At 38.0% G+C, this 24,356-nt stretch overlaps 1 long non-coding RNA gene across 1 annotated transcript; it reads left to right on the top strand.

The window, feature by feature from the left end:
- The first annotated feature begins 9,418 nt into the window (after nt 1-9,418).
- LOC134284504 (uncharacterized) lies at nt 9,419-22,974 on the top strand. Its single transcript, XR_009995812.1, has 2 exons — nt 9,419-14,028; nt 14,335-22,974. It is a non-coding gene; the product is annotated as an uncharacterized LOC134284504 (long non-coding RNA).
- The last annotated feature ends 1,382 nt before the right edge of the window (nt 22,975-24,356 follow it).

Here is a 24,356-nt window from a genome sequence, read left to right as displayed (position 1 = left end):
TTTATGGAGGTAGTTAGATTTTTTATGTTTATTTTATTACATTTTAGAGGGTAGTTTTTATGCAGACTTTTTTCCACTTGCCACATGAAAATGTATTTGTCGTACATACATTATGGCCCCGCGCGGCGTTCGAAAATTATATACATATACGCGGTGGTGGTACTTTTTTGGCGCACATAAAAAAAGCATCTCCTCTCACCCTGCCTGGAGAACACAGAAAAATCGCTAACGTTAGAATGGTTTTGGCTTAGAATCAAGAGCACAATTAAACACAGTGAAGAGAGAGGGAAAAAAAAGTCTGATACAACAACTGCCGCGCTAGGATATTTGAATAGCGGGATGCTGTATGTGGGTGGCGGGCGCTCTGATGGTTGTAGGTATGAGCCAACGAGTATTCACAATTCAAATTTCGCCCTCATGTGTGAGGATGGTGAATTTTGATAATGTTCCTACTTTTGCAGGATTTATTTCGTTCGGGCGTTAGCGATGCTATGCTGTCTTATCATCGCCATCAGCTTAGATGACTAAAAATAACGGAATTATATTTTGTAGAGGTAGGATCATTAAAATTAAATTTAATAAGGATTAAAAAAACTTTCAAATCAAACGTGTGTAATCTTGAACAACATGGATACGTAAATGAAAACATTATTAACGGTATGTTTGCCGTTAACCATTAACATATGCTGACATGTTTCTGATGTAACGACAGATTCTCAAAACTATTGATATTAATTTTAAATATGTCTACAAAGATAAAAATTCTCATAGAAAAATGAGATTTTAACTTTGTAAGGTACACCGGACAAGTTGAAACGGCTGGGGTAAGATAAAACAGCGGGTTAACATGATGTTAACTAATCATGATAAGCAATTTGAATGTTATAACACATAGTTTTTGAATCAAACATTCTTTTGGTTAAGAATACATTTACAAATTATATTGAAATCATTTTCAAAATCTCGCGTTTCATCTTGTTCCAGTGTACCGTAGTTGCTTACATCACTTAGTTATAGCGTAACGAATAATTGTAAACAGTAATAGCTAATTGTTTAAGATTTCTTAGAGCTAACTTTCCGGGCATATAAAGGTACCAGCCTCGACTTGAGTTTTTCTACTTCTTCTTCTACTTCTTCTTCTTCTTCTTCTTCTTCTTTATGACTCTACTAACACATGGCCTCCTTTCTTCAACTTGGTGTTCTTTGAGCATTTCCACAGTTAATAATACTAGTTTACAGCATTTTTGAACTCGGTAAGCTGATGATCATTTTTGGTGTAGAATGTTGGCCTGAGTTCGAAAAAGCGGAAGAAAAAAATTATAGTAGAGCGGATTTTTTTCGACTTTCCATACAAGGTTGATGATTTGAAATCGGTTTTTGTTCTATTTTTAAGCAAAGTCGCTCACTTCAAACATCTTATTCTCCGTAATCAATGCTCCGATTGAGCTTAAATTTTTACTATAATTGTCAAATAAACGTCGAAAAAGAATTTTTAATTTTTTTTTTCTTATTGAAAAAAATACATTTCTTCAAAAATTTTTGGGAATTTTGCTAAAATTTAAGGAGGTTGTCCCTAAAACTCGCGTATATCTTGAATTTCATCAATCTGACGCAAAACCTGCATTCAGATGATCGAATGGTATTGTATTCAGCTTTTAATTTATGGAAAAAGATTGAAAGTTGGTTGAACAAAACGCAATATATTTGAATTTTAGTAAATTACATATTTTGTAAAGTCCAGGGTGACCACACAAAATCAAAATTGAAATTCCCGCATTTTTCCCGACTTTTTCCCGCATTGATTTTAAGTTTTCCCGATTTTTTATATACCTTTGGAGCATGTAAAACATCCAAGAATCCAAACTTTGAAGTGGATCTGTAAAACATACTGAAATATTTACAGTGTCATTGTGATGATACTGTGACAATTTTACAATATTTTGGAGATGTTAACATTAAAATAAATTTATATGTAACATATGTTTGAAATTTGCTTCTTATTCTGGATGTCGTGTAATGTAAAACTATGCTTGAAAATATTTGTGTCGGAATTCCCAAAAGATCTTTGTGAACTCATTAAGAAATGCTTGATGAAGTTCCTATAAAAATGTAGTCAGCTAACTGTAATACTTTTTGTGCATTCTTTATAGGAGTTCAAATCTGATCATAAAACAGATAAGTTCTGTTCTATGAGACCACTAGTAATAAATTCCGGAATTTTTCTCAAAAAAATTGAAAATATCTAGGGATTTAAACAGGTTTTTATTTCATAAACAATTTCTAGCTGAATTTGTAGAGAAGTTCTCAAACCCTGAAAAACAAAATTTTGTCATTTCTGAATTAATTTGTAAGGCTTTCCTTAATATTTCAGGAAAAAATCGATATTCTGGGCTTAATTTCTACCTAATCCCATTTTTGTAGAACTCATTTGGAAGCCGGTGAATAATGCGTAGAGTGTACATCTTAAAAATAGAAATTTGTCCAATTTTAGTCGAATTTCTCTAGGAGTTTAAAGTGAATCTAGTACAACCGGTATTGAGTAGCATTCAAACCTTTGGATTAACCTAGGGTAACGCAAAAAAAAATCATCAGACATACCTACATGATGGGCCTATAATTATGTCCGTATAAGAGGTGTTCTTCTTTCTTTGGACATTCACGATTTCATGACAATGTTTCGTCAGAAAAACTTGTAGAACCCCAGAAAGACATAAAGCAATTCTTCAGATTTGTATTCGGAATTACGGTTAAAAACTCCTTTACAATGTTCATATGTCTGTCCTTTCAGGCTAGGAATTCAGGCTAGAAGTTTTTCATGTTTTCCATTGGTTACACCAGGAATTCCTTCAGGAGGCTTCATTGAATTTATCCAGTAATTCTACAAAATTTTACACAGAAAACACTTCAACATAATTCCATAAAAAATCTACCAGAAACTCTTCCGAGACGACTGAATTATAGATGCTTCTAGTAATTATTGCAAAATTTTTTGAAATGTCAGCACACGAAATTGTTAGTTAAGGACTTCCTGAAATTATTGCTTTGTTGGAGTTTTCAACGGTATTTCTAGAAATTTCAGAATGAGTTCATAGAAAAGCTCCCTGCAATCACCAAAGCCATCATGGTGATTGCAGGGAGCTTTTCTATGAACTCATTCTGAAATTTCTAGACCTACCGTGAAAACTCCAACAAAGCAATAATTTCAGGAAGTCCTTAACTAGCGAATTAAAGAATTATTTCAAAAAGTTTCAATGAAAACATTGATTCTGGATAGGTCGAATCGACATAGGAATCACAGTAAACTTACGACCTGTTCAAATCGAACGCCTAAATTGAAACTTGACCCTAAGCCCAGCCAGATATTTCGGCAAAAAGTCCTAACTACTACAAGGAACTAAGGAACTATGTACTACAGAAACAATCTGGATAGAATCTCTGAAATTATGTCACTAGTTTCTCCATGGTCAGAAAATTCTTTTCAAAGTTCGTCAACATGCAAAATCTCATGGACAAGAGTTCTCGGACTACCATCAGAATTCCAGTGGTTTTCAGCCAAAAAAAAATTCCTTAGTTTTTCCTGGCAGTAGACAGTCGAAACTCTGCAAACTATGTGATTTCTCGATCAAATATACTCGAACTGGATTTCTCGACAAATAGCTTTGGGAGATATTCTGTGGAAAATCATTGAAAGAATTTCCTACAAAATTCATACTATTCTAATTAAAACAATAGTTTTTTTTGCGAATTATTTTGTTGATGACTTCTGGTTAACTTCATTATTAAGCTATGATTAACCAAACCATGTATCAGTAGGTCTGCTTCAGAAGCGTATTCTGCTCCATTCAGGAAATTTGTACCATATAACAAGCTAAACATTTTCTATTAGCAAATGTTTGAGAAGTATGTTATGGCATTTATTATAAAATCTTTCTTTTTTTTCGCGTTTTTTAGATTAGGTTTTTTTAGTCGTTAAAAACTTTACTTTTAAAAATTGTGATTTAAAATATGTGCCGAAATTAAAGGTCTAATCGTTGATTTGAGCATTCGGACAATAAAAATTAGTCACCCGGATAATCTCTATCAAACGAGAAATCACTCGTAATTCAGAAACCAATGCTCATCTGCATCATTTGGATTTTGACACTCCTGCGTGAGGCTTCTGAAACTTTGTAAGAATCTGGATTTGAAGTGAGTCAAGTGCTAAATCTAGGTTTGAGTTTACATTCTGGGGGCGTTACACATAATTTTAAAAATTCCCGATCATAAACAAAATTCCCGACTTATTCCCGCATATTTCCCGATGAAATTTGATTCCCGACTTTTTCCCGCATTTCCCGATTTTCCCGAGTCTGTGGCCACCCTGAAAGTCACAAAACCGTCAATGAAAATCATTTCACTGTTATCTGAAGAGACGAACCAGCCAAGGGCTGAAAGTCTCTCTAATAAAGATAAGGTACCCCGGGGCAAGTGAGAATCCGGGGCAAGTGAGACCTACGGCTATAATTTTATCTATTTTTTATTTTTAAGGCAAACATTCTTCATGGAAAACATAGGTATCACACCAACGGATACTTTGAATTCAAAAATTATTATTGTGCTCACCATAAAGAGACCACCATATATGTTATTGTTGTTCATATGTAATTTTCAGTTCACTAAGTGAGATTAACGTACTTTACTATATTCGTCGTTTAATAATATAATATCATATAAAGTCAAACTTTTTCGGTTTGAGGATAATATTTGGAGTGCTTGCAAATTATTTTAAGCGAAAAAGATGTCATTTATTTTCAGTTTAGTTAACTGCTCAAATTTGCCCCAGTGCATTTCAGCATCTGGGGCAAGTGAGACCTATGAGAGTAAACAAATACAATTTCATAGTTTGATCTCGCTGTCTTCAGCCTAAGTCGAAATTCACACAAAAGTGAAGTAAAAATCAGTGCCTTAAATAATAAATCGTTGAATTATGCTGAATTACTTCTATTCTGATGATGATGCTATTGTTTAAAATGGTAAAGTCTTGGGTAGAACTTTTTTTTCGAAACCATCTATTTTTCATATTTTCATCTAAGCAAATTCTATTTTTTTTCGTTTTTCTTTGTATAATGAGTTTTTCTGAGTGTTGAGAAACCAGCCATAAAGTATGAAAAAAATGGAAAACGACTTATTCAAAGTTCCCGATTTCAAAATCTTTATTTAATGATCGGGAAATTATGTAAGGGGAAACATAACATCTGTAAATCTTGAAAAATCTTTTGGCTAGATTCATCAACTACGTAATATGAAAAGCAAGTTTGGAAATCTTCCGGCATTTAACTGTATAGCGCTTTTTGTATATAAAATCAATTTGTTTTGCACAAGATGCTATGGTTAAATCAATTTTTTTCTCAGTTATTCGTTATTATACATATATGTTACGTAATTTATGCACGATACCACAAAACACTTCCAACATAAATCGCTAAACATAGTTATTCGTATAAGCTATTTGTAATTTATGCAACCTTACATATATGCAGCAACTATATTAAGCCATTTGTACAAACATTCCGAATGAGTCCCACTTGCCCCGTGATACGGAGTAAATGAAGATCTGCTCCACTTTTCACTATATGCGTAATATATAGGATGTTAAAATTTTGAAACCGTTTTAATAACCGTTATTAAGGAGAAATATACCAACAATCAAGGTTGCAACCATTCATTTGTAAAGATTTACATTCATTTGCTATTATCTCAGTTCAGAAGCATGCTAGCAAAAAACAATGTATGGATGAATTTAATCTTGTAGTTTTATCTGAAAGTTTGCCGAATAACATTAGGGTCGCAAACGTATACCAAAGTCGTGAGCGAGCTGTGAAGGCAACTCTCCACGCGGTGAATGTAAATTTCATTCACGCTGTGGAAAGTTGCCTTCACAGCTCGCTCACAATTTTGGTATACGTTTGCGACCCCAATGTTATTCGGCAAACTTTCAGATAAAACTACAAGGTTAAATTCATCCATACATTGTTTTTCGATAGCATGCTTCTGAACTGAGATAATAGCAAATGAATGTAAATTTTTGCAAATGAATGGTTGCAACCTTGCCAACAATGTCTTTTAGAACCATTGGAATTATAGAATTATTTATGTTTAGAATTTTTCGGCTTGACAAAACCAAACTAGCATTTTTTTAGGTCCCACTTGCCCCGGGGTACCTTAAATCAATCAATCAAATCACTGTTATTTAGATGGTGGCCAGAGTGCAGTGATAAATTTTTATTAGCATTGGTTGAGATTTCAGCGTTAAAACTGCTGTTGAGTTTTTTTGTAAACGATGATGGTTTATTTCCACTTCAATGAGCACCTGAATCACACGGAAAACGTAGGCGCGGAAGACCGCGGCAGAGGAAACGATTACGTTAGTGTAACAGAGGAAGGAACTGGTCCAAGTTACACGCTGAGGGAAATTGAAGATACCATTCACTAGATCGCAACCAGCAAAGCAACTGGAATTCATCAAGATGGGTTCAGAAAATTAGGCCACCTGTCTGCAACCGGTTGTTACGGGTATAAATATTTGTTACAATTATAAGACAGAATAATTGTTAAATGTGTTATAAATATTATATTCGTACGTTCTTTGTGTTATATGTTTTATATTTTTTTTTTCCTCCCCTGTTGGGGAATTTAAGCCACTGCGTCCAATAAGCTGAACTTTTGTGGCATATGTTTTATATTACCTTGTAAATATTCCCCGAGTTTAAATACACATTTATAGGGTTCTGACTGAATAGAGGTACATGCAATGCAATCCACTGTTGATTGCCAACTTTCAGGCTATTTCGGGCAGCGGTCAAGTACTAGACATGTAAACCTTTCCCTGCCACGGACTTCAAGGTCTTAAGCTCAAGTATCGAACCCTGAAACGGCATGCCCGATTAGGATTAGTTTTCCTAGACGAAACCAAGCCATGAACACAGCTTTAACTGCTGTGAACTAAAAGGCAAAGTGCCAAATAAAATACACTTCCAGGATGACTGATGGACCCAAACCAATGCATGAAACCTCGTCATCCTGTGATCGGAAGAAGTTATCTATCTGGATAACAGGGCACATATATGTTTTGTGTCGTGTTGCGTCAGTTTGTGATGTTCCTAATTTGTGCAATTGTAAGGTACTATGTGTCGTTATATGTTGATACATTGTATTAATTAATTTCTTTTATTTTTGTAACATGTTTTTTTTATTTTTATTTTTATTTTTATTTTTTTTTTCTAAATCTAATGAGACAAAGAGAGAATCAAATACAACGGAAATATGTCGCAAGAACAGAGTGGGAGAGGGACTTTTTGTTGAGAGGATTCATTCTTACCAGTAACTATATCAAAACGACAGCGTGAAAAATATCAATAAACATGAGGTTAGCAAGGCTTTCGGAAGTGGAGATCATGTTGCTCGATCCACACCTATTCTGGAGAATATACCCACTTCATAGGGTCCTCTGGGGTCGGGAAGATCTTGAGAATGACCTGTTTTGCACGTGCCTTGTTCCCTCCCTTCTCCAAACATTTCCACCACCCTGGGTAGTCCCTGTTGGCGTCGGATAAGGCGATTGGTGGATGTGCGAAGATCGGGGCAATGAATTCGATCCGTTTTCCCATAAAGAGTGAGATCGGGGGCGCTTGGGGCAAGCCTTCGATCTGTGTGATTTTCCCTCCTTGCACGCTTTTGCTTTCCTTTTGCTTTTCCAAAAATGCTGCCACAGTATCCAGTCTCATCGGGTTGTCCACAGGAGGGGGGGCTGCTCGGCTCTGGCGAGGCGCCTGGAACACGGAGGACCCGATCGATTCTGACAGGACAGTGGGAGCCTTCGACTGAAGAGGCATCCTCATGAATGCATCACTCATTTTAACCGCCAGATTTTCGATCAGCTTGACGGACTGGGCGATGGCTGTGGAAGCATGTCCCACTTGGGTCGTCAAAGATGTCATCTGGGTATCATGATATTGTTGGGATTTCCCCATTTCATGACACCGGACTTGTAAATCATCTACCATCGCCCCCATGGACCACTCTTTTGAGATTGTCCGACATCCCCAGGGTTGCGCCGTCAGCCAGACCCATAACTCTATTGTAAAACTCCCCGACGGAGCAAGGCATAATCGAGACTAGGATCTTAGACACCTTGTAAGAGTGGCGAGATGTAAGATCTTTGACCACGGGCTCGCAGTCTCTCCAAATATTGGCAGCTCCTTTGTCGTGCAGCTTCATACCTGCCTGTACCACTCGCGCCACGTACGAATCAAACCCCTCCACGACGTTGTGGGAGTTTGACATCAAATGCTCCAAATGAGCAGATGCCGCCTTCGCCTGGGGATCCTGCTCGGCCGCACAGCCTCCTGATCCTCGACGAGATGTCTTCTGTGGAGCTCCCCCGACCAGCCCAATCTTTTCTGCAGAACTTGAAGAGAGATCTCCCACCCGCTCCTCCAATCCCTTGGGGATTTTGACCTTCTTCTTGGATACTCCGGCTTGCGATTTCCCGAGATTGGCCGCGTAAGACGCATCCAGAAGAGACACGAAAGAGTCCGGGACTGGATCTGCAGTCTCTTCAGTGTCATTCACGGGATTCAGCTCGGACATGATAGAGGCTCCTTGCAGTAAGTCCTCAGCTTCGTTGGCGATTGGCGAGATCCTCTTGTTGATCTCCTGTAGATCGATCTCTCACTGCATTTCCTCAGAGGTCAATTCCTGCCTCGACTGAGACTTTCCATTCTTCGACGTCATGGCTTTGATCAGTGTTCGAAACAGGGTGAACTCGATAAGATATAGGGTGCCTGTACCAGTTATCGCACTACCTAAGGAAAACTATTTCTACAAAAATAAGAAGAAGACCGACGAATGTCATCGATATATCAAATGATTGATTAGTTTTCATACTTTACTGGAAAAATATAAAAACGGATCCAAAACAACTTTTAGTATTTATTACGGCGTGTGCCAATGATAGGAACCCTGTACCAGTTATGGACACATTTGTTAATTTGGGTTCCACTTCGCACTATTTACATGCATTCCATACGCATACGCAAGACTGTCAGGATGGCCTCTATGGTCAAATGGCAGCGCGCGTGGGACAGTTCCACCAAAGGAAGGTGGACCCATAGGTTGATACCGAGGGTAGATAGTTGGATTAATAGGCGCCATGGGGAAGTTTCATTCCACCTGACACAGGTCCTTACAGGTCATGGTTGCTTCCGACAGTATCTACACCGTTTCGGGCATGCGGATTCTCCCGAATGCCCAGTGTGCAATGGTTTAGAGGAAACGGCGGAACACGTTTTGTTCGTGTGCCCGCGTTTTCGCACAATGCGTGACCGCATGCTTGCCACATGCGGGGAGGACACAACTCCGGACAACTTGGTCCAGAGAATGTGTAGGGATGAGATTAGCTGGAATGCCGTTTCAACGGCTATCACCCATATCGTCTGGGAGCTACAAAGGAGGTGGCGCGTGGACTCGGAGAATGGCTAGTCCAGATGCAGTACAAGAGGTGGTCCAGGGGTTCGAAGTCGGCTTCGTAGGTCATACCGGTGCCCTGCGGTCGAGATCGACCCTTACAGCGATTAAGTGGCCGCGGAGAGGAAGTCCCGGTAGCGGTGCTGTCGTGGCGTCAGTCTACTGGGTTGGATCTGAGCCCGCGGTTGGAAAGGGGTCCCCGGCAAGGGTCGGGGTAGGTGAGATCCTGCTGTCTGCAACCTACGGGTGCATCTGATAGGGCCTGAAGGGTAGTGATACCCTTCCTTTGCGGGCAGGTCAGATCGGGTTGCACGTGGGCATCAGTTCTTGATGTCCGCTCAGCAGTAGGGCGCGGGCGGGGTTGACCCTGCCCGCCTTCCGAGGACAAAGGGAGTGGCGAGGACCACTCGGGAAACTGGCTAAGCGCCAGCATGCTATCGTGATGGACTCTCCAGAGCGAGTCATCGATGTTCGTTGCTGCTAGGCTACGGCAGCTAACCTTGAGGGTGCGATATGCACTAGCCCCTCTCTGAAGCAATACCTTCTTGGTGGTTCCGGAGAGACGTAGGGTTTGGCGACCATAGGAATGTGTTTTAGTGGGTCGAGGAGAGAGTAGTCCTGGCTTCTACCGGCATTGTAGAAGACGGCCTCATCCCCACACTACCCTAACCTTCCTGTTAGGGTGTCTGATGAGCAGATTTATCCCCCTATGGTTTAGAAGAAAAAAAAAACATGCATTCCTTATGGGATTTGCCATAACTGGTACACTATGGCAAAATAGGGTGCAAGGAGGCCCAAAAGTTAAGGAAAATTATTTATTTCTACCATAATTTGAGCAAATTGTGAAGTTTGAATGATTGCAATCATCTTTTGTGATCGTGATCTGTTGTTCACGATTTTTTTCTTGTTGATTTGTACCTTTAAAGGTTGAAAATCAACTATGGCGAATTTGAGGTACTATAGCCATAACTGGTACACTGAGCCTAACTTCGCTTTGGCCAAACCGCTTAATCACTCAATCACTTAGATTTAATAATTTTCCATGAATTGCATTCTCCAATTCATGGAAAATTCTTCGATTGTTGCATGGAGTGTGTTACGTTTGTAAATTGCTGTGAGCATTTTGTCAGTTAATTTTCTATTTTATACTGTGGTTTGTACATCCGTCCCTGAATTTTAATGTGCATTTGTAGCGCTCCAAACATTTCAGGAGCGAACCAGTACAAAACACGCAAGCCGTCCCCTAACACGGACATCAACTTGTAGACGGTCTTGTGTTGTTGCCCGAATCGGTATGCCCCCTTAGGATTAGAAATTCCTAGACTAAAACAAGCTATGTAAGCAAGTAACGCTGCAAACAAAAGGCAATCCGCCAGAAGAAATACGATTACAGGATTGACTAATGGACCAAGAACAAAAATGAAACCTCGTCATCCTGGGTTCGGACTTTGTTATCTATTTGGATAACTGGGCACAATTTATGTTATGTGTTGCATGTTTGTGTTTTGTGCATTTGTAATGTTCCATTTTACTTTTCGTATCCAACTAGTTTCAAAATGTGGGGCCCGATGCGGAAAATAAAATGCGCATTTGTAGGGTTCTATTAGCAGTTGTGTACATTGTGGTACCCATCGGGAGCACAATGCATTTGTAGTGTTCCGCAAAACTTTTTTTTTGTTACACGGTTAGAAGTCAGAATCTGGGAAACCATACAGCTACAGGAAGAGTGGAAGAAAGGGGTAATTTGCCCCATTCACAAAAAGGTGACCGTTTGGAATGTGAGAACTGCGGAGTGATTACCTATTTGGATTCCGCATTCAAAGTGCTATCAAGGATCATTTTCCGTCGTCTATCATTAAAAACGAGTGGGTTGGTGGGAAGTTTGACAAATTTATCGAAAGACGGACCAGATTTTCACAGGACAGCAAATCATCCAAAAATGCCATGAATACCAGATCTCAATGCATCAACTTCAATGTAGCATACGACAGTGTGAGGTCGATAGAGCTATGGAAAATCATGGGTCCTTACTGACGGCTGTCAACAAAGTGAGAAGGCGCATCATCAGCGGACCTCGTGTCTACTACGGGCTCCAGAAGAAACTGCGGTCAAACAAGATTCAGCCCCGCACCAAGTATACCATGTACAAAACGCTTATAGAACAGGTGTACATCTATAAACACGAGACATGGACAATGCTTGAAGAGTACTGGGAAGCACTCGGAGTTTTTAAGCGACGCGTGCTACGGACCGGCTGTGTGCAGGAGAAGGGTGTGTGGCGGTGAAGGATGCACCACGAGCTCGTTGCACTATACGGCGAATCCAGCATCCAGAAGGTGGTCAAAGGCGAAAGGATGCAACCGGCAGGATACGTTGCAAGAATGTCGAACAACAAACCTTCAAAGTTGGTGTTTGCTACTGATCCGGTTAGCAAAATAGAGCATGGAACGCAGAGAGCACTACTAGGTGGAGCCCGGAGTATAGTCGACTCTCTACATCTCGATATTGAAGGGACTATCGAGATAGGGAGAGATTAAAATGCAGAACCAATTTGAAATGCACACTAGATTGGAAAATCCTCCGTAACTAGGAAAAACTGTCAACAAACAGATGTCATTCCGCTTTACCAGAATGATTGCACCCACAAAACAGGATCTAGCAACCTGCGAATGTGGGCATATCGACATATGGAGAGAAAATCTAGAACAAAATCGAACGAGATCGCATCGAGATAGGAAGATATCGAGATAAAGAGATATCGACATACAGAGAGGTAAAATGTATGCAGATTGAAGGGATCGATCAAACTATCGAGATAGGGAGAGATATCGAGATGTAGAACATCGACATGTAGAGAGCCGACTGTATTAAGTATAACCTTCAATGGGGAGCGGCAGCCGCAAACCGACTGACAAACTATTATTGATTAAGTGTTATTCTATTGTGATGTGATGCAAATAGATGTATGTGTATATGAATGAAATGAAATGGTTTCGACGAAAAGATTAGTTTGGCGAAGAGTGTAGAAATATTTTGGAGGAGAAAAACAAAGCACCGGTGATTACCGAATTCGTAGGCTTGCCAGTTTCGAAAGAAATGAAACGCCATTGACAAGACTCACGGAAGTTTCACCAAAAATTCAAAGCTTTGCACCTCGAGTAGAAATGTGCAGGGATAAGTGCCTTGATGAATAGACGCAATCTCCGTTCTTCGTGATGATGCCCATCAATTCGACCAGCCTGGTCCAGTTGGCTTTGTGGTTCAGCCTTCTTGCTACTGGCTTTTTGAATGGTCGACGTCCAAAAATTCGTGTGGGGGGTCCCAGCACATAGTATGCTGGGTTGCTATCCTGTTGGACCTCAAAGTAGCTTTCTTCTCTGTAGCTTTGGTTGCTGCAAGATCTCCCACCACGTGTGGCTAGAGCATAACTTTGGGGCTTGCTGGCCGCTAGCCTTTAGCTTGTTACCTAACTTTTTCGATGCCGGTAGAGAGAGGAGTCGTTAATTCCGGCTCTATCTACCAGGATGTTTTCTAATTAAGGCCGCACAGGACGACGTGTAATTTTTCCTATCTTCCCTCTCTTTCTAACAATTTGCCTCACGATTTTGAAGATGCAAATATGAATTTCCAGTGCACTGATGTAGCTGAAACTTTAGTCGATTGTGCACCGCAAGTGAGCAAATGAACGATCAAATTTCTAGCCAATAATATAAAGTAGAAGTTGAGATTTGCATCTTACTAACAAAAGAGCAATGGCGGACGATTCAACCATCGTCCCGTCCGGCCTTATGGCTTGTTTCCACTTCGTACGTACTGTGAAAAATGATAGGACAAGTAATGGTCAAGTAATGATTCCGCTTCAAAATTACTTGTGCAGTTCGCAGATGGCAAGTAAGGAAAAAAGTGTAACACTCGTAACGCCTCCCGTGCGAATCAAATGGAGCTGTCACTTTTCCTTACGGAAAAATAGTCCGCGCTATTATTCCGTAAGGAAAAGTAACGTTTCTCCCCATACTGGATCAGTTGTCAAAATTACTTGCGGAAAAAGGTGGAATTTTACTTGAGCGCTCTACTTGGCAACAAGAAACTAAGCTTTAATGTACAGATGTATGTATAGATATAACAGTATGGGTGCTTGGATGCAGGGTCATTAGGCCGAAGTTCATAAGGCCGAATGGTGACTAGGCCGAATGGTCATTAGGCCGAATTGTTATCAGGAAGAATTGCAATTCAGCAGGAAACTGGAAACGGATCTGTTGTTTTTAACTTTTTCATTAATTATTGCCAAAAACTATTTCAACATTGAAACTAGAAAGAATAGCCTATGTTTAAAAGAAGAAAAAAATCGTGATTTAAATATGAGCAGTTTCAGCACCAAAACAATATTTTGGCATTGATACTAGAAGGAGGCGGGAAGTGGGTTTAATTTTCGGTTGGTCCAGGAACTTTTCGTTAAGGAAATTTTCTTGCCTTCCTTGGTTATAGTTTACCTTCGTGACTGCCATACGATATCAATACAATATGGTCATTAAGGGCCCATATAGCCGAGGCGGTAAACGCACGGGTATTCAGCAAGACCATGCTGAGGGTGACGGGTTCGATTCCCGGTCGGTCCAGGATCTTTTCGTAAAGGAAATTTCCTTGACTTCCTTGGGCATAGAGTATCTTCGTGCCTGCCACACGATATACACATGCAAAATGGTCATTGGCAGAGGAAGCTCTCAGTTAATAACTGTGGAAGTGCTCATAGAACACTAAGCTGAGAAGCAGGCTTTGTCCCAGTGAGGACGTTACGCCAAGAAGAAAAAGAAGAAGAAGAAGAAGAAGAAGGTCATTGGCAGCGGAAGCTCTCAGCTAATAACTGTGCAAGTGCTCACAGTTCCGTTAACCTTTGGAAACCAGCTTGCGTAAAGGTCAAGCCTTTTGCCCACTATTTTGCCTAATTCCGGGTTACATTACCTTTTAACCTATTACGCTACTTTATTGCTCTTCACCGTCTACACATTTCGGCCTAGTTCGGTTTGCCGGTCTACGCCTAAACATTAAAAAACCAGCTCTCAGGTCACAGCAACCGACCGTGAGAGAGTTCCCCGGACTTGTAGCCCAAAACGCTAAGAAGGACCCGTATCGGTGTGATCCATACGGTCTCGTCCGTGGCCCGTCGATCAACTCAAAGAAGGAAGACGACGCAGCGAAGCTTATAATAAAAGACGCCTCGCCGGACCACCAGATCCGCCATTCTAGCCAGCACCGAACAACCGAAACTATCATCCGCCATTGCTGTCAGCACTGCTGAACACATTGACTTAGCAAGTGTTCGACAGCAAACCACCGGTAAGTACCCAATGACCCTGAAAAACCACGATCTGCTATAGCCTAATAAACCTAGCAGTAGCTTTCAATAAATTTTCTTTTTTTTTGCCAAACACACCACAGCCAAAGAAATTTCATACCATTTCACGCATGGATCCGAATTAGGAACACTAAAGTATACTGGCCTTGAGGCTCAGCTCAAGGGTTCTCATGCTACTGAGCTTGTCAGCGGCTGGACCAACAATTTAGGTAACATAGTAAGCTAGTTAGGATATTTTAACATAGGCTACCATTGTTCGCTTTCAACAAAAGCCAAAATTAGGTAAATATATTCTATTATTATGTTTAAAACTTTCAAAATAGTTTGAGACTTAATGAGGATACTGATTGCTTATTAGCTTATGTTAAAAATATTCTTACTATCAAAATACCGGGTTACTTAACTTTGAATATGCAGCCATTCTATAGAAAAACGATATAGGGTGCCTGTACCAGTTATCGCACTACCTAAGCAATACTATTTCTACAAAAAATAAGAAGACCGACGAATGTCATCGATATTTCTAATGCTAGATTAGTTTTCATACTTCACAGGAAAAATATAGAAATCGAGCCAAAACTACTTTTAGTATTTATTACGGCGTTTGCCAATGATAGGAACCCTGTACCAGTTATGGACATAATTATAAATTTAGGTTCCACTTCGCACTGTTTACATGCATTCATTATGGGATTAGCCATAACTGGTACACTATGGCGAAATAGGGTGGAAGGGAAAAGTTAAGGAAAATTAATTATTTTTATCATAATTTGCGCAAATTGTGAAGTTTGAATGATTGCAGCCACCTTTTGTGATCGTGATCTGTTGTTCACAATTTTTTCTTGTTGATTTGCATCATTAAAGGTTGAAAATCTTCTTCTTCTTCTTCTTCTTGGCGTAACGTCCTCACTGGGACAAAGCCTGCTTCTCAGCTTAGTGTTCTATGAGCACTTCCACAGTTATTAACTGAGAGTTTCCTCTGCCAATGACCATTTTGCATGTGTATATCGTGTGGCAGGCACGAAGATACTCTATGCCCAAGGAAGTCAAGGAAATTTCCTTTACGAAAAGATTCTGGACCGACCGGGAATCGAACCCGTCACCCTCAGCATGGTCATGCTGAATACCCGTGCGTTTACCGCCTCGGCTATATGGGTTGAAAATCAACTATGGCGAATTTGAAGTACCGTAATCCGGGGTCAAATTGATCACTTTGAAACAACTTTTGCAGATAACATGAGTGCCTGTTCAAATGTTGCGATTGAATATCTGTAAAACCAGTACCCTGTGGATCTCCATGGAACCATGTGACAGAATTTTGTTCAACAAATTAAAACTTCAAGTTAAATAACTCCAAATATCAAAATATTGGAAAAGCCACTTTGGGGCGAAATTGATCAGTTTACAATTAAGCATCGGTTGAAAAGGAACATTTTCTTCTCCGCTTAATTTTGCTCTTCTAAAACCGAATAACGCGTCTAAAATCTTACAACTAGTGAATTTAATACTTGAAATGCAAAATTAAATTTTGAAATTTCCCTTTAAACGCCTAAAGGTAGGCAATTTCACATGAAATAAATGATTTTTATCACAATAAATGACTATTTCCTCATAAAATAAACTTTTTATAACTATTTCATGCTCTGATTAGCTGCATAACTTTCCAACCAAGGCTCCACAAAAATGTTAAAACAGAGAATTTACGGGAAGTCTTATTAGCAATTGATTGTTTTGTAGCAATGATTTCAGCTAAATGAAAAATGCATTGCCAATTCCTTGAAAAAATTAGACAAAACTAACTTTTTTCTTAAAAATTAAAAGTCTACACTCATCTCTAGACATCTACGAATCAGATGACGTAGAAAGTTTAAGATCATTACGACGCTTAAGAGTTCCTAGTATGAAATTACAATGTAGTACCCGAGTGATCAATTTCATCCCGCTGATCAATTTGACCCCGGTTTACGGTACTATAGCCATAACTGGTACACTGCGCCTAGTGCAACTCCGATTGTCGTGAAACTTGGTGGGTTAGTAGTTCTTTGAAAATAATTAGACCCGTATTTTTTTTTTATTTCGTCATTAGGGTGACCCAAGGGTGACCAATTTTCATATAGGATGGTTCTAAAAATCAAGGTTTATAAAAACTAATTTTTTTCAAAAAATCATAACTTTCAAGCCAGTTAACCGATTTTAAATTTTTTTTTTGTTTGAAAGCTATTGAATTTAGTTTTCAGGAAAAGTCCGATGAATGGACCAAATTGTGTTTTTGTGCAAATATGCAAATATATTAGTTTTTTCACGTTTTAAAGGTCTCGGGACCAAAGGGTTACCCTGGTTTTGTATTCTTATCAGAAAATTCAAATTTGGCATAACACATCAAAAAATCAGAAATGTAAGTGTTTTAGTTTTTGAGATATGATTTTTTGAATCATGTAATTTGATACTAGGGTAAAAGCTCCTTTAGTGGAGGAAGTACCAATAGTGGTGGTAGTGCCAATTTAGCACTATTTCGAACAAAAAGCTTGCAAATGACATTTTTAATAGATGCATCAACTAATTAATAACAATAATTCAGTTTTGTGCTCAAGATTTGCCGAAAAACCAATTTTAAACAATTATTTTCCTTAAATGTTTTGCTCCTTTGCACCTATAGTGGTGGTAGTCTTCCTATAGTGGTGGGTTCCATAATAATTCAATGGAATGCGCCACTATAGGAACCAATGTTAAACTTTAACTCCATAATAGGAACCGTGTACCTATAGTTGGTGCAAGTGATTTTTTAGAAAAAACTGAAATAAAAAATGGTTTTTACATTCTTCATAGCAAATTTAAGTGAAAAGCTACTGATTAACGTTTTTAGACTTTTTATTTTGTGGTATTTCAAATTTTATTCAATTATTTTTCTACAAGGAGCTACTATTAGCACCACTATTGGTACATTTACCCTATTTGCTCTAAAATTACCTAAAATAGTAAATTCTCGTGTAACTATGCCTTGTATTGCTTTTTTGAGTGATTCCTGGTCTTTTTGGTATCCATACATGTATAAGGATTCAAAATATAATCAAATTAAAAAAAAGTTTTATATGGGAGAATTTGGCCTTTTTTTTCAAAAAAATCATATCTCAAAAACTAAAAAACATACATCTTTAATTTTTTTATATGTTACGCCAAATTTCCTGAGTTTTCAGATAAAAATATAAAATCAGGGCACCTCTTTGGTTCCGAGACCATGAAAACATAAAAAAAATATATTTGCACATATCTTACATAAAAACGCAATTTGGGCCATTCAACGTATTTTTCCTGAGAACTGGAATTCAATAGCTTTCAAACAAAAAAAAGAAGTTCAAAATGGTTCAAATGGTTCAAAAGTTAAGATTTTTCGAAAACTTTTAGTTTTTAAAAACTTTGATTTTTAGGACTACACTATCTGAAAATTGGCCACCCTTATACGAAATAAAACAATATAGGTCTAATTATTTTCGAAGAACTACGAACCCACCAAGTTTCACGACAATCGGAGTTGCACTGTAGCGTTTTTCTATGGAATGGCTGTATGACACCTACATTTTTATTAGTTATGCACTTTTCCAGTTATTTTATTATAAGAATCCCCGTAACCGTAAATTACGCCAAAATGTGGGTGATTTCTTAAGGTAGTACATTTCAAACTTATTTTACGTCCACCCTTACATGGACGATAAGCCGTGCGGTTAGGGTCACCAAGCTTCAAATTTTTAGTCAATAGGGCAAAAGCACTAGTCTTCGCCATTGCTCTAGTCTAGTTGTTTATGTATGGCATGATGAAGATTAGAGCAGAATTCTTGGGGGTGAAATCTAGTGTTTTTACCTTACGTTGTGAATTGTAGTCATGTATCACACTACGGTATGAAATATTGTTACAAAAAATGATTTATTTATGCTTGTATGAAACTCTATTTTCATGAGCTCTATGTATTTATGTTGCTCGTTAATAGGATATTACAGCTCGAGCAGAAACTAAAGCTGTTAGTACACAGGGTCAAATTTTTGTCCAAAAAGAAATCAATGCTCAAACATCTTGTTTGCTTCGATCGAATTTTCATTAGTGTCAAACAGATGTTTGATCTTTAATTCATTTCTAGTCAAATATTTGACCCTGTGTACTTCGGCCCTAATTCGATTAAAAATATTTGTTTGAACATGTTATGAGGTGGTCTGAGCCAATCAATGCTACCACACTGTTCAAAGTACTTATTCTAAAAACATTGGAATAATTGGAAAAATACGGTCACATTCAAGAATATTTGAAAAAAAAACTATCATAGTTATCCCATTTTGGGGTATTTGTTGAACTTATAACTGGAAATCCAGAACTGTCGCTGTTAGGATGAAACGCTAGACTGTAGAAAAGAAAATCTAACATTTTTGTATTCTTCATCTTAAGAAATATTGTATCCTAAAATTTCAGACATTTAACATTGATTTTATTACTATCCAATCTCTGGCTTAAAACATGACATCATTTCTGCCACTAATATTGCAACCATTCAGGTTCTTTGTTGGGTCCTTCCAGGTGCTAGTTGTCGTCGCTTCAAAAGTGCACTAGCAGAGACGATTACGGTGTTTACGACAAGCGGACCCCACTTTCGGGTGCACACGAGTCATTGATGGTGGATCAACTACATCAGCATCAACGCACAGGAATGGCATAAAGAAAAAAACCTGCAAAAAATCACGTCTGGTTGCGTTATTCAGTCTAGCCAAATAATTTACTTCCACACTGCTAACACACTAGAAGAAGCGACGGATATTAAGGCTCACGTCTGTCGTGAACAGGGCGGCTTTGTGTCGGTAGGTTTTATATCGATGCATTGGTCGAGTTTTGCCAAAAGAAATCTAGACAGATGATACCGTTGGTGGGGGCTAGTTTGAAATCGGCTAGCATGTAGCGGAGAATCGCCAAAGTTTCAAATGTATTTTTTAAAATTTATCCAAGTTTTGTTGATAATTATTCAAACACATAGGGAATTTGGGTATTTTTAGTGGAAGGGTAAATGCCGAAAGATATGTTTTAATGTTAATTGCGTTGATCGAACTGCCTTTATAATTCGTCTGAGTTGCTTCGCCACTTTGGTAAAAAAAGAAATAAAATAAAATAATGAATAAGTAGATGGTGATATTAACAGCTTTCATTGAAAAGGTTATTAGTGATACTTTCGCAACAGTACGTAATTTTATACGAAACTACGTTTCTATCATTTGATCAATTATCTGAATCTTTTGGAAATTTAATATTTGTCTATTGGTAACAAAACACCCAAAAATAATAATAATAATTTTAAATTGTACTATTTCAAGTTTAGCAAAAATGCAAGATTGAAATATGATGAATCGAATAAAATTTAACTCGACATTTTATTTTGAGGCTTTACTAGGTATATTCCACCGGTAATCCTCTACGGGCACGAGACATGGACCATGCTCGAGGAGGACCTGCAAGCACTCGGAGTTTTCGAGCGACGCGTGCTAAGGACGATCTTCGGCGGTGTGCAGGAGAACGGTGTGTGGCGGAGAAGAATGAACCACGAGCTCGCTGCACTTTACGGCGAACCCAGCATCCAGAAGGTGGCCAAAGCCGGAAGGATACGGTGGGCAGGGCATGTTGCAAGAACGCCGGACAACAACCCTGCAAAGCTGGTGTTTGCAACTGATCCGGTTGGCACAAGAAGGCGTGGAGGGCAGAGAGCACGATGGGCAGACCAGGTGGAGCGTGACTTGGCGAGCATCGGGCGCGACCGAGGATGGAGAGCGGCAGCCACAAACCGTGTATTATGGAGAAATATTGTTGATTCAGTTTTATCTTGAATTTGATGTAATACTAAATAAATGAAAAAAAAAAATGAATAGGTATATTCCATAGATACCCAGGAATTCATAAAACATAGAAAAAAAAAATGGAAATTGGGTTGAAAAATTGTACAAAAGTTCAAATTGTGGAGCAAAACATCAAGTCGTTCAAAAACTAGGCAGACACACAAAATAAAATCAAAACTGAACAAAATCAATGCATAATGGGTCCAGAGCCGTATTTACGAAGACTAAAATGTTTGTGCCTAAACCTTAAGTTTTAGATACCGGGTGTCTTTGGGAAAGTTTCTTCTAATTTTTTGTCATTTTTTCTTATCTTAGTGAAATAAGGGTGGTTCCTCTAGTTAAGCTGATCCAAATATCTGCTTTTTAATAGTTTTATATAAGATTACAAAATGTTCTACAAAGTTGTAAAAGAACTTTTTTTGGAGCAAGTTTGCCGAAGAAACCATTATTCTATCTCTTATGGTTCCTAACTAATATTTTTTTCAAGATTCATGTTGGGGTGATGAAATTCTTAGTTTTCTTAGAATAACTTTTAATTCATTCGTTTCTAGTGAAAACTTTGTTCCGAGCACTTTTAGAATTATCAACGAGGCTTTTTTTTTTCAATAAGCTCAATGTTCTCATAGTTAAAAAGATATTGACTTTTTTCTTCGTTTTTCAATCGCATGGTAGCATTGGAAAGACCATACTATGTTCTATTTATGGTGAAGAAACTGCGGGTACCTTTTTTGTTTGAAGCTTTTTATTGAATTTTAAAAGAACGATTTTTTTTTTATGAAAAAGCAGTTGTAACACTGAAAATCGATGAGATACAGTCTTTGACAAAATTGTGAGTTTTTGGATGCTTTAAAAGCACTCAGAACAAAGTTTTGCGGAAAAATCAACACAAAAAATTATATTTAATAAAAAAACAGATTTTCATTTGAAAAACAAAACATGTCAAGCAAATTCAACTCGGCTTTGTTAGATATGTAGTGTAGATCGAAGTAATCATGTGGAAAATGCTTAAGGACAAGGTGTTTGGAGTACATTGCTCAAAATTTCTAGAGTACCGTTTTTTAGAACCGTTGAACGGATTTGGATGAAAATGCATCACGCTAATTGTTCAGTGGTTGTCAATAGCGTGATGCACTTTAATTCAAATCCGTTCAACGTCCTAAAAAACGGTGCTCTATAAATTTTGAGCAATGTACTCCAAATACCTTGTCCTTAAACTTGTTTATTTTCTATATTTCGTCAATGAGTTTATCTTAAAACGTGATTGTAAGCTGATTTTCATAAATTAAATACCCATTTTATTTCTTTAATTCATGGATTGCGAAAATGTCAATCTCTGGTAAATGTTGATGTTAACGTAAAAGCATATCAAAATTACTTAGTTTACAACATGTGACCAACATTGTGCCCTCATGGTGATGTCAATATAAATAAACATTAATTATAAAATAAAATGAATGGCCATTTACAAAGCTACTATGACCCATCGAACAAAGACTAGTTGATTTTGCTTGGGTTGTTTTGTTTTTCTGGGCGCTTTTAGAGCATCCAAAAACTCACAATTTTGTCGAAGACGCCAAGTTTGTATCTCATTGAGTTACAACTGCTTTTTCATAAAAAAAATCGTATTTTTCAAATTCAATAAAAATATTCAAATAAAAAAGGTACCCGCAGATTTTTCACAAAAAATAGAACATATTATGATCTTTCCAATGCAACCAAGCGATGAAAATCAATTAGCTTCTTTTAAGAAATGACTTTTAGAAAAAGATTGATTTATCGAAGAAAAAAGCCAATATCTTTTTAACTATGACAGATAGAACATTGAGCTCTATGGAAAAAAATATGCGTCGTTGATAGTCTCAAAGTGCTCTAGACAAAGTTTTCACTAGAAACGAACGAATCAAAAGTTATTCTAAGAAAACTGATTTTCATGGATCACCCTAACATGAATCTTTTTAGAAATTATAAGTTAGGAACCATCAGAGATATAATAATGGTTTCTTCGGCAAACTTGCTCCAAATAAGTTATTTAACAACTTTCGGCTAGCTTTGTCGAACATTTTGTAATCGTATATAAAACTATTAAAAAGCGGATGTTTGGATCAGCTAAACTAGAGGGACGACCCAAATTTCACAAAGATGAGAAAAAAAGATCGAAAAATTAGAAGAAACTTTCCCAAGGACTCCATGTATCTAAAACTTAAGGTTTAAGCACAAACATTTTTGTCTTTGTAAATACGACTCTGGACCCATTGTGCAACGCTTTGAAAATAAAAAAAAAAGATTATATAAGCCGTATGAGCCAAGATCGTATATCTTGTATCGTGTAATTCTTGCGAAAACTGCAACATTTAAATATGCTAATTTACAGTATAACATTACGTGGAGAATACAATTGAGAGGCCCAGATGCAAAGGGGTGTAAGTGGCCATTTTGTCGATTTCGAGCTGAGCATATCACAAAATTCTTCATATTTCAAGCTTTCAGGAACTGTTTTAAGGTTATTGATACGATGTTTAGAAAAATTACAATAAATCGGAGAAAATTGAGTCGATGTTGAAACCCCATACATTTTATATGGAATGAAAAATTGATGATAAACTTTAAGTCTCATTTACTCGAAAGTAGGTTTTTGGCACTTACACCCCTTTGCTTCTATCTCCCTCATTTTTTTTTAAATATCATTATATTTTGTTACAAACAGTGAATTTCTGCCTCTCACTTAATTTTAATCATTTATTGGCATTTGTTACGGCATTTTTTTTTCACAGAAATAAATCAAATAATTAACTAAGGTCGACGCTTTTCTATCCATTATTAAAAAACACCACCTGTATACACTTTTTGGTTTACGAAAAACTGAAAAAATATGAATCATGTTCTAAATTCACCCCTAAGAACGGTGTATCACACACCCTTGCTTATTCGCTTCGCTCCTATGCACACTCGTTCGTCATTCTAATGATACCAGCGAAAAAAAAGCATCTAAGTCTGGTGCTGTGCATATACCAACCAACCTAACATGTGCGAAATGTGCGAAGCAGTGTATAATAAGGTGCATTCAGACGGTGACGAGCGCGGTTCATTCACCGCCGAAAATACGACGAGCGCAGCGTTTTGCGAATGGCGCATGAACTCTGCCTAACTAGTTCGTATGTTTGTATAGTTCTGCTTCGCGTCTATTTTTATTTAACGCATTTGCATTTTCAATGTCAAGTTTTTTTTTCTTATCGCGCTTGTTTTTCTGTCTTGGAGCTGCGGCGACTGCTACAGTCTATTGGGTGACTGTCGGCGGTCGGACCGAGTATTTGATTCAAATTGTGCAGAAGCTAGCGGAAATGGCAAGTGATAATCTAGTCAATTTGTAATTTTAGGAAGGGCTTCACTGCAGTATTTAGGGGTAAGGGTTTGATTGAAAATCCCTATTTTTCTTGGGCATGGTGTCCCGACTACGACAGTGTCTGCTTCTCAGGTTTTAATGAACTACGAAAACTTTTACGGTTATTAACTAAGGGCTTTCTTTGAACAATTGTACATACGTGTATCGTATTGCATAAATTGAGAAATCAGTTTTTTATTCACATAGATTTTTCGTTACTCCAAGGTGACTGGTAAATTAAGGACGATTTATTTACTA

This window comes from Aedes albopictus, unplaced genomic scaffold (genome assembly GCF_035046485.1).
Source record: "Aedes albopictus strain Foshan unplaced genomic scaffold, AalbF5 HiC_scaffold_220, whole genome shotgun sequence".
Classification (NCBI taxonomy): Eukaryota; Metazoa; Arthropoda; class Insecta; order Diptera; family Culicidae; genus Aedes; species Aedes albopictus.
The sequence above is the reverse complement of the archived record's forward strand: the minus strand, read 5'-3'. Positions and strand labels throughout refer to the sequence as shown.